Raw genomic sequence first — 12,128 nt, 5'->3', positions numbered from 1 at the left:
TATAGATAAAAATATTGGAAAACTTAAAAAAATCAAAGAGAAATTTCAGAGCTGAAATGTAGAAGTACTGAAATGAAAAATTCACTAGAGAGATTCAAGGGCATATATGAGCAGAAGAAAGAATCAGTGAACTTGAAAATAGGACAATTGGAAATATAGTCTTAAGAACAGAAAGAAAAATAACAGAATAAAAGTGAACAATACCTAAGCCAGCTGAGGACATCATGAAATGGACAAACATCCACAATATAGTAGTTACAGAAAAGAGAAACAGAGAGAAGTAGTGGCGAGATTATTTAAAGAAATAATGCTTAAAAACTTTGCAAGTTTGATGAAAGACATGAATATAAACATTCAAGAAACTTAATTAACTCTAGGTAGAATGAATACAGAGAACCACATGGAGACACATTGCAATCAAACTGTTGAAAGACAAAAAAAAGAGAGAGAGAGAGAGAGAGAGCCTTGAAAGCAAGAAGATGAATGACTTAATAACAAACAAAGGATTTTCAATGAGATTATCAGCAGATTTATCACCAGAAATTTTGGAGGATGAAAGGGAGTGGGCTAATATTTTCAAAGTGCTGAAACAAAAAACCCTATGGACAAAGAATCTTATATCCAGAAAAACTGTCTTTAGAAATTGACAAAAGAAAAACCACTAAGAAAGTTTGCTAAAGAAAACAGCTATAGAATTTAGCTAAAGAAGTTTGTTACCACTAGATGTGTCCTGCGAGAAATGCTAAAGGGATTACTGAAGGTTTAAATAAAAATAACGCTAAACAGTAACTCAGTCATGTGAAGAAATAAAGATCTCAGTAAAGGCAAATGCATAGGAAATTACAAAAGCTAATATTACTTTAACAATGGTTTATAACTCAATCTTTTTGGTATGTGATTTAAGAGACTAATACATTTTAAAAACTATTAGTCTAAAAGCTAGTATTATTTTACCTTTGGTTTTCAATACCACATTTTGTTTTCCACATAATTTAAGAGAGTAATGCACTAAAAATGGCAGTTTCTGTTTCTGGACACACAGTATATGAGGATGTAATATTGTGACATTAATAACTCAAAGGGGTGAGGAAAGGGCTGTGAAGCAGAAGAAAATTTGTATGTTATTGAAGTTAAATTGGTATACATTCAAATTAGAGTGCTTTAACTTTATGATAATAAATGTCTCCATGGCAACCACAAAAAAAAATCCTTATACAACATACACAAAAGGCAATGAGAAGGAAATTAAAGTCTTTTGCTATGAAAAATCAATCAAACAAACACAAAAGAAGATAGTAATGCAGAAGATGCAGGACAAAAAGCTATATAGCATACAAGAAACAAACAGCACAATAACAGCAGCAAGACCTTTCTTATCAGTAATTACTTTGAATAGAAATAGATTCAACTCTCCAATCAAAAGAAAGCTGATAGAATTGATTTTTTTTAAACATAATCACTAGACGCTACTATATATGGTGTCTATAAGTGATTCATTTATTAATTCAATACATTAAAGTGGAAGGATGTAAAAAATTATTTCATGCCATAGGAACCAAAGGTGAGTAGGGGTGGTCATGCTAACATCAGACAGAATAGGCTTTAAATTTAAAAAGCTACAAGAGACTAAAAAGGATATTATATGTTAATAAAAGATTTAATACAGCAGGAAAATAGAAAAATTATACACACATACATAACTAATAACAGACCATCAAAATATATGAAGAATAATTGAAAAAAATTTGAACGGAGAAACAAACCATTCTAATAAATAGTTCTAATAATAATAGTCAAAGACTTCAATACTCACCCTCTATCATGGACAGAATAATAATACAGATGAATAACTCAATAAATGAACTATACCTAAGATGTAGAGACATACACAAACACTCTGCCAAATAGCAACAGAAAACACATTCTTTTCAGGTGCATAAGGTGTATTTTCTGATCAGATATTAGACCAAAAATTCAGTCTCTATGGATTTTATTTATTTATTTATTTGAGAAAGAATCTCAAAAAAGACAGAGTCTGTCACTCAGGCTGGAGTGCAGTGGCACGATCTTGACTCATTTCAATCTCTGCCTCATGGTTATAGTGATTCTCCTGCCTCAGCCACTGTAGTAGCTGGGATTACAGGCTTGAGCCACCACATCAAACCAATTTTTGTATTTTTAATAAAGACAGTGTTTTGCCATATTGCTCAGGTTGGTTTCAAACTCCTGACCTCAAATAATCCGCCCACCTCAGCCTCCCAAAGGGTCGGAATTATAGGTGTGAGCCACCGCACCTGGCCTTTATAGATTTTAAAAGATTAATGTTGTGCAAACTATCTACTTTGACAACTATAGGATGAAATTAGAAATGAATAACAGAGGAAAAAATGGAAAATTTACATGTTTAGGGAAATTAAGCCATAAATGTTTAAACAATCAATGGATAAAATAAATAACAAGAGAAATGAGAAAATATTTAGATGAATGATATGGATAAAATAAGTAACAAGAGAAATGATCAAAATTTAGATGAATGATAATGAAAACAACATACCAAAATTTATGAGATGCAACACAACCAGTGCTAAAGGGGAAATTTATAGCTATACATGCTTACATTTAAAAAAGAGAGAGATTGCCGACAAACAACTTAATGTTACAACTTAAGGAACTAGGATAATAATAAAATAATCCAAAGCTAGCAAAAAAAAAAAATGAGATAAAAATGATTAGAGAAAACATAAATTAAATAGAAGATAGAAAAAAATTGAAGGCAGTCTATTACTAAAATTAGAAATAGAAATATGTAAAATAAAATATTAAAATTGTAAAAATTGGGGCCCAGCGTGGTGGCTTATGCCTGTAACCCCAGCACTTTGTGAGGCCAAGGTGGGTGGATCACGAGGTCAGGAGATCGAGACCATCCTGGCTAACACAGTGAAACCCCATTGCTACTAAAAATACAAAAAATTAGCCGGGCGTCTTGGCGGGTGCCTGTAGTCCCAGCTACTTGGAGAATGGCATGAACCCAGGAGGCGGAGCTTGCAGTGAGCCGAGATTACGCCACTGCAGTCCAGCCTGGGCAACAGAACAAGACTCCGACTCAAAAAAAAAATTGTAAAAATCACTACAAACTCTACTGAAATAAAAAAGTATTATGAAAGAGTACCATAAACAACTTATGATAAAATATTGGATAACTTAGACAAATTAGACAAACTTCTACACGTATGAAACCTACAAAAACTGAGCCATGAAGAAATAGAAAACCTAAACAGACATACCTAACAGGGAGATTGAATCTGTAATTTTAAAAAAATGAACAATGAAGAAATTGAAAATCTAAATAGACATACCTAACAGGGAGATTCAATCTGTAATTTTAAAAAATGAACAGTTCTGATAATTTAACTCATGAATCCTGTCAAATATTTAAAAATTAAAAAGAAGGAAATACTTAGTAATTCATTCCATGAGGCCAACACTATTTACATATGAGAGCCAGACAAGAACACTGCAAGTAAAGAAACAAACACACAAACAAACACAAAAACAGGCCAATATACCACATTAACATTGATGCAAAATTCCTCAATAAGATACTAAAAAACCAAATTCAGCAGCATATTAAAGCAATTATACGTTATAACCAAGAATGATTTATTCCTGGAATGCCAGATGATTCAACATTGAAAAATCAATTATTCGAATATATCAGATTAACAGGATGAATGGGAAAAACACACAGCTTTCTTAGTTTACACAGGAAAAAAATCAAAATGCTTTCATCATAAAACCTCTCAACAATCTAGGAACAGATGGCAATTACATCCATATAATAAGGTCTATGTATAAACAACCCACAGTGATCCTCATACTCAATGATTGAAGACCAAATCATTTTCTCTAAAATCAAGAGCAAGGCAAGGATGCCTGCTTTCATCATTTCTACTTAACATATACTGAAAGACCTAGCTAGACCAATAATGCAACGAAAAGAAATAAAAGTCATACAAATTAAAGAAGTAAAATTATTTTTATTCACAGATACTATAATATGTAGAAAACCCTAAATATTGCACAAAAAATCCATTAGAACAAAGAAATGAATTCAGCAAAGCAGAGTACAAAGCCCAAATCAATGGCATTTCTACACACTAACAACTAAAAATCTAAACAGAAAATTAGGAAAACAATTTCATTCATAATCACCTTAAAAAGAATGCAATACTTAGGGATAGCCAAGGACGTGAAAGACTTGTATAATAAAAACTACAAAACACGGCTGAAAAAAAATTTTTTAATAAAAACTGGAAATATAGCACTTTTTCATAGATTGTAAGGCTTAATATTATTAAGATGTCAATACTACCCAGTTATCTACAGATACAATGAAATCCCTATCAATATCCCAACAATGTTCTTTAATTCAAAACGATTAAAACAGTGATACCAGCATTACAGACAGATGGACTAATGGATTAGAATAAAGAACCCAGAAATAAGTCCTCACATAATATGGTCAAAGGATTTTTAACAAGAATGCTAAGACCATTCCATGGGTGAAAGGCCAGTTTTTTCAGCTAACGGTGCTAGAAAATTGAATATTATTTTCAAAAAATTAAGTTGAATCCTTACCTGCAACCATATACAAAATTAACTAGAAATGTATTAAACATTTAAATGTAAAAGGTAAAACTAAAAATCCTAGAAAAAAACACAGAAAAAATATTTATGATATTAGATGTGGCAGTGATTTCTTAATCACAACACCCAAGGCACAGGCAACAAAAGAAAACAAAAGTTTTAAAAGCTACTTTTGTATATCAAAGAACACATCTATCAACAGACTGAAAAGATAGCCTACAGAATGGGAGAAAATATTTGCAAACCATGTATCCAATAAGGAAACAATATCTAGAATATTTAGAGAATTTCTAAAATTCAACAATGAAAAATGAAACAACCCAGTTAAACAAAGAACAAAGGACTTGAATGACATTTCTCCAAAGGTGATATACGATTTTAGTATATGTGCTGCCGAAGCAAGCACCAAAAGGGATATACATATAGTCTTTTTGACACAAGAAAATATGCTCAATATCACTAATCATTAGGGAAACACAAATCAATACCACAAGATACCATCTCACAGTTATTAAAATAGCTACTATTAAAACAAAGAAAGAGAAAATAAATATTGGTGTGGAGGTGGAGAAACTGGAACTCTTGTGCACTGTTAATTGGAAGGTATAATGGCTTAGAAATAACAGATGATGAAATTATAAATATTAAATAAAAAACATTAAACTAACAATTTTAAAGACCTTCAATAATGTAAAGAAAACAAAATATGTGATGAAAAATTAAAGACCAAATATTTAAACTTCAAGAGATTAAAAAACACAAACTCTGAAGTGATCACTTCACTTGACAGACAAGAATAGATTAGATATTGCAGAAATAACGATGAATGAAGTTAAAGAATTAATGTTAGAAACTGTTTTAAATAAAGAAGGGAGAGCAAAAAGACTAGGAAAAAAAAAAATCTATCAACTGTGAACAATTTAAGCAATTGCACCAAAGTGTAATATGTATTTTAGAAAAGGGCTAAGGATCACGTATTTGATGATACAATTGCCAAATTGTTTGAAAACCCATATACCTAAGAAGCTCAGCAAACCCCAAGCAGAATAAACAACAACAAAGTACCAAAATGTATTATAAAAAAATTGCTGAAAACCAATATTTAATTGAAAACTTATAAGCACACCCAAAGAAAAATATATATGTATATTTATGAATTTCAGCAATTTTCTCAACAGAAATTATGCAAACAAGAAGACAATATCAACAATGCTGAAAAAATACTGTAAATCTACAATTGCATCTCTAGCCAAAATATCTTTCAAAAATAAAGGAAACTGAAAGCTTTTTAAAAGGAAGGCTGGAGTAATGAATGATTCAGTCTTAAATGATACGACACACTAAAAGAAGTGGAAGTAGTAATACTAGTGGAAAATTAAATTTACACAAAGAAAGAAAAGTCCTGGAAATGGTGAAAATAGGATTAATGTGGCATATCTGAAATCATTTTTAAATTATTTAAAGGATAATTAACTGTGCAAAGCAAAATATAGTGGTAACATTTTGCAGGATTTATAAAGAATGAAACAGTAAAAAGTATTAAAATGACAGCATAAATGATGAGATGGGGAAATTTCAGTATAGTGTAAGGTGATATGTGAACTTGTATAATGCTATTTAAAGATGTACTCTCATAAATTAAAAGTATATGTTATAATCCCAACAGTATCCATTAAACAAAACAAGCAAACAAAACAAGAACAAGTAGAGATAGCAAATAAGCCAATAGAAGATATAAAATAAAATGCATAAAAATATTAATAATTTTAAAAGGGGAAAATTTACAAAAACAGATGAGAAAAGCAGATGAGAAACAGCAAGATGAGATATTTAAATGAAACAGATTGATGTTATATTAATAGAGTCAAAACAAAAAAATGAAAAGAAATAAATCGTTAAACTGAATAGAAAGTAAGGTCCAATTACATGCTGCCTACAAGAAACTTGGCTTGACTCTTGACAAAAATAAATTAAGAGAAAAAGAATAAAAATATTTTATTATACAATATTTGCTCACAAAAAATGTGGAATAATTATATTGACATCTAAATAAATGTCAGAAAAAGAGATATTACCAAAGATAAGGAGGAAAATTTCATAATGATAGTCAATGCTTTGAAAGAGATCATTCTAAAAGTGTATATATTAAACAACTGAGCTCTAAAAATAGTGCAAAAATAAATAGAAATTAAAAGAGAAATAGATAAATCACAATCAGATTTGGAGAATTGAAACATCTCTCTCTCTGGATTTTTTTTTTTAAGTAGAAAGAAGATTACTAAAATTATAAACACCTAGATAGCATTATAATATAACTTGATCTAATTGACATAATCAAAGTACTACACTCAAAAGTAATAGAATACTCATGTTTTCCAAGTTTACATGAAACATTTACTAAGATATATTATATAACCGTACATAAAATAAGTCTCAAAAATTTAGAAAAATTGAAAATATATAAAGTATATTCACTTATCATAATGAAATTTTTAAAAAAGGTAAGGGAAAATGTCTGAAAAATCCCAGATTTATGGAACAGTCTTCTAAATATTCCATGGTGAATGTCCCAAGAGAATAAGAAAATACTTTATATTGACTGATAAAGAAAACACAATGTATCTCTAATTGAAGAATGCACCTACAGTTTAGAAAAAAAAAATGACTTTAAATGATTATATGGGAAAAAAGAGATTTAAATATTAAAGAATTTTCTATGAAACAATAAAAGAAGAAAATAACCAATTATACACAAATTCTTCCAGATTAAATTGGAGGGGATATATCCCAAATTATTCTATAAGGTCCTAATTATCCTGATGCCAAAACCAAGAGTACTAAAATTAAAAAAAAAAAAAAAAAAAAAATATATATATATATATATATACACCCTTATGAACCTAGACGTAAAATAACCTTGACAGTGATTTAGCAAATTAAACTCAATAATATAGAAAAAGGATAAAGGCCGGGTGCGGTGGCTCACGTCTGTAATCCCAGCACTTTGGGTGGCCGACGAGAGGGGATCACCTGAGGCTGGGAGTTTGAGACCACCCTGAGCAACATGGAGAAACCCTGTCTCTACTAAAAATACAAAATTAGTCGGGTGCGGTGGCTCATGCTTGTAATCCCAGCTACTCGGCAGGCTGAGGCAAGGGAATTGCTTGAACCTAGGAGGTGGAGTTTGCGGTGAGCCAAGATCGCACCATTGCACCCCAGCCAGGACAACAAGAGAAAACTCCATCTCAAAAAAAAAAAAAGAAAAGAAAAGAAAAGAAAAAGGATAACATATAAATAAGTGGGAGATTATCTCATTAATGCATGGGTGATAGCATTTAAAAATCAGTCAACGAAATTCTTCCTACTAAAAGACTAAAAAATGACAATCATCTTCACAGACATAGCAAAAGCATTTGACAAAAATCCCTAAGACATTTTCCATACAAATCCAGCAAAGCTGGTATGAAAAGAAGCTTTCTCAACTTGATAAAAAGGTCATCTATGAAAAAATACTGGCCGGGCGCGGTGGCTCAAGCCTGTAATCCCAGCACTTTGGGAGGCCGAGACTGGCGGATCACGAGGTCAGGAGATCGAGACTATCCTGGCTAACTAACACGGTGAAACCCTGTCTCTACTAAAAAAAAAAAAAATACAAAAAATTAGCCAGGCGAGGTGGCGGGCGCCTGTAGTCCCAGCTACTGGGGAGGCTGAGGCAGGAGAATGGCGTAAACCCGGGAAGCGGAGCTTGCAGTGAGCTGAGATCCGGCCACTGCACTCCAGCCTGGGCGACAGAGCGAGACTCCGTCTCAAAAAAAAAAAAAAAAGAAAGAAAAAATACTGTAGATATTATAATAACAAACAATAAAATACTAAATCTGTTTTCCCTAATATCAGGAACAAGAAAAATATCTACTTTAAGCACTTTTTTTTCAACATTGTATCAAAAACTGAAGTGTCAAAGATTTTACTCCACTTGAAAGCTAATACGCTTCTACAATTTTATTGATGATGGCAGAAGATATGAGACTCTGGGTCAGAGACAAAGAACTTTATTCTTCAAAACACAATGAACAGAATAGTTATCATCAAGATGGCTAATTAGAAGTGTTCAATGCTCTTCTTCACAAAGATCAAACCAAACAACAAATAGATAACTTCAATTTGAATGGAGTGTTTAAGAGAGACATTGTTTGGAATTTTGCAAAGAAGTGACAGACTCTGAAACATGGAAACTTAGGGTGGCATCATAGAGAGAAAAGCAAAGACTGGCCCAGAGCCATTAGGGACTCCTCATTGTGGTAAATAGGTAAGTGGGAGATCTCCAGCAGTCTGGCCCAGAGCCATTAGGGACTCCTCATTGTGGTAAATAGGTAAGTGGGAGATCTCCAGCAGTCCCCATGACTAATTATTAATACTACTACACATGCCTGCAATAACTACAGAAGAGTCTTACAATTTTCAAGGGCCCTGAGCTTACTATATAGGGGGCCACCTGGAGTCCATGTGATGAATTGCCCCAGACAGAAAACCGCTGGCTGCCCTTCCGCCCCAGGACCCAAGCTGCTGTAGCAAGGTATCATTTGGAAAACGGAGCCACTGCTGAAAAGCATGCTGTCCTCGGGGCTAGTAGCCCCTGCATCTCGGTATCTGTGCGGCCCAGCCATCATCTCACCATGTGCACCCAATAAGCTGCAACACCATGACTCCAGCTGGATCCAGCAGTATAGCTACATTTCTTGTACCTCAGCCCGTGCAACACGCTGTGCCCCCCAAATCAGGTGATTTAACATAGCAGAGAGCTGCCTTCAAAACCATAAAACCTGAAATGTGTGCTTTCCAAGGCCTTGGAGCTGGCTTCCTGGCATCCACCACCACCACCGGCAAACCTACATGATTAGCTAGTGGAGTCATTTAGCAACATGCACACACCGCCTAGGGCTCAAGAACTGGCCTGTTAGGCACCTACTACCAGTGACTTCATCTCTGGAAAAGTCACACCACTGCCTCCATAAACACCTTCGGTCTAGTCCACTAAGGCACTTGCAAGTATCACTGACACTGATTACAGATGAAAAAATTACACAAAGATTACACTACTGAATCCACATAGAACCAAATCTTAAGGAACTCACCCAACTGACACTATAGATCACATATAGGAAAAAGTATTTCCCTGCAAAGGCTGTTTCATAAAATTGAAAGAAGCAACTGTTTCACCAGATGCAAAGATTTTAATGTTGTGACACAAGAAATACGAAAAAGCAAGGAAACAACACCCCAAAAGAACACAATAATTCATCAGTAGTAGACCCTAAAGAAAATAATTATGAAATGCTTAAAATAAATTCAAAATAAGAATCTTAAGAAAACTCAGCAAGATATAAGAGAGTATAGATAGATAATTCACTGAAATCAGGAGCACAATTCATTGTCTGAATGAGATTCAACAGAGATAGACATAAAAAGGAAACAAACAGAAATCTTGCAGCTGAATAATTCAATGAATGAAATTTTAAAATATAATAGTGATCTTCCACAATAGTCTAGATCAAGAAGAAAAATTTCTCACCTTGAAGGCAAGTATTCTGAAATACTCCAGTAGCCAAAAAACAATAAATAACGAAAAAATGAATAAAAGAAAAGTGTTCAGAACTTACAGGGCATCATTAAGCCAGCAAATACTAGTATTATGAAAGGTTCAGAAAAAGAAAAGATGGAAAAAGCATAAAAAATTTATTTAATGAGATAATAGCTGAAAAATTCCAAAGTCTTGGGAGAAATATAGACACCTAGATCCAGAAATCTCAAAGATCCCAAATAGATTCAACAGAAAAAAGGTCCTTTCCAATGCACATTATAGTCAAACTGTCAAGGAAAAAGACAGAATTCTAAAAGCATAAGAAAAGCATCAAATAACACATAAGAAAATACTCACTAGATCGACAGTACATTCCTTAGCAGAAACCTTACTGTCCAGGAGAGAAAGGGAAAATATATTAAAAGCGCTGAAAGGATTAAAAAAAAAAAAAAAAAAAAAAAAGGCCTACCAAGATTACTAGTCTCAGCAAAACTACACTTCAGAAATGAAGGAGAAATAGTCTTTTCCAGAAAAGCAAAATCTGAGGGTATTCATCACCACTAGACTAATCTTACAATAAATGCTTAAGGGAGTCTTAGATCTAAAAGCAAATGAAAGATACCTATCCCAATTTAAACATGTAAAAATACAAAACTCATTAGTAGAGCAAATACACAAATGAGAAAGAGAAATGATGCAAATGTAATTATGACAGAAAACCACCAAACCACAAAGAGAAGCAATAAAAGGAGGAAGGATAAAAAGATACTGAAAACAACAAGAAGACATTTTTTTAAAACTACAGCAGTAAATCCTCGCCTATTAATAATAACCTTGAATGTGCATGAATTATTTTCCTCATTTAACAGTTAGGCTTACTGAATGAATTAAAAAACTAGATCCAACTATATGCCTACAAGAAACTCACTTTACCTAGAAAGACAAACATAGACTTAAAGAGACAAAATGGAAAAAGCTATTCCACATAAACATAAATTTAAAATGAGCAGGGTTAGTTCTATTTACATGAGATAAAATAGACTTCAAGTTAAAAACTGTAAAAAGAAACAAGGAACATCATTATATAATAATAAATGTATCAATTTAGCAAAAATATATAATAATTATATATATTTACATATATATAAATTGTATACACACACACACACACACCAAACACTGGAACACCTAGATATATAAAGCAAATAATAATCAATTAAAACAAAGAGATAGATTCCAATACAATAACAGCTGAGAACTTCAACACCCCACTCTCAGCACTGGCCAGATCATAGAAACAAGAAATGAACAAAGAAATATTACATTTAAACAGAAATATAGACAAAATAGACCCAACAAACATTAGCAAAATACTTCACCCAGCTGCTCTAGAATACACATTCTTCTAATCAGCAAATTGAACATTATTCAGGATAGACCCTACATTCAGCCACAAATCAAGTCTCAACAAATTTTAAAAATTAAAAATCATATCTAGTATTTTTTTCTGACTATAATGGAATAAGACTAAAAATGAATAACCAAGAGAAACTTTGGAAACTTTACAAACATCTGGAAATTAAACCAAATACTCTGAATGACCAGTGGGTCAAAGAAGAAACCAAGAAGTAAATTAAATATTTTTTTGAAAAACAAAAGAGAAACACAGAACACCAAAACCTATGAGACACAGCAAAAGAAGTATTATGAGAGAAGTTAAAAGAGATAAATGCGTACAGAAAACACAGAAAGATTTCAAATAAACAACCTAACGGTTCACCCCAGGAAACTAGAAAATAAAAAACAAATGAAACACAAAATTAGTAGAAAATACATAATACTGATGAGAGCAGAAATAAAATTGATACAAAAAACAAACATAAAATCAATGAAATAAAAGTTG

The sequence above is a fragment of the Macaca mulatta genome, chromosome 11 (genome assembly GCF_049350105.2).
Source record: "Macaca mulatta isolate MMU2019108-1 chromosome 11, T2T-MMU8v2.0, whole genome shotgun sequence".
Classification (NCBI taxonomy): Eukaryota; Metazoa; Chordata; class Mammalia; order Primates; family Cercopithecidae; genus Macaca; species Macaca mulatta.
The sequence above is the reverse complement of the archived record's forward strand: the minus strand, read 5'-3'. Positions refer to the sequence as shown.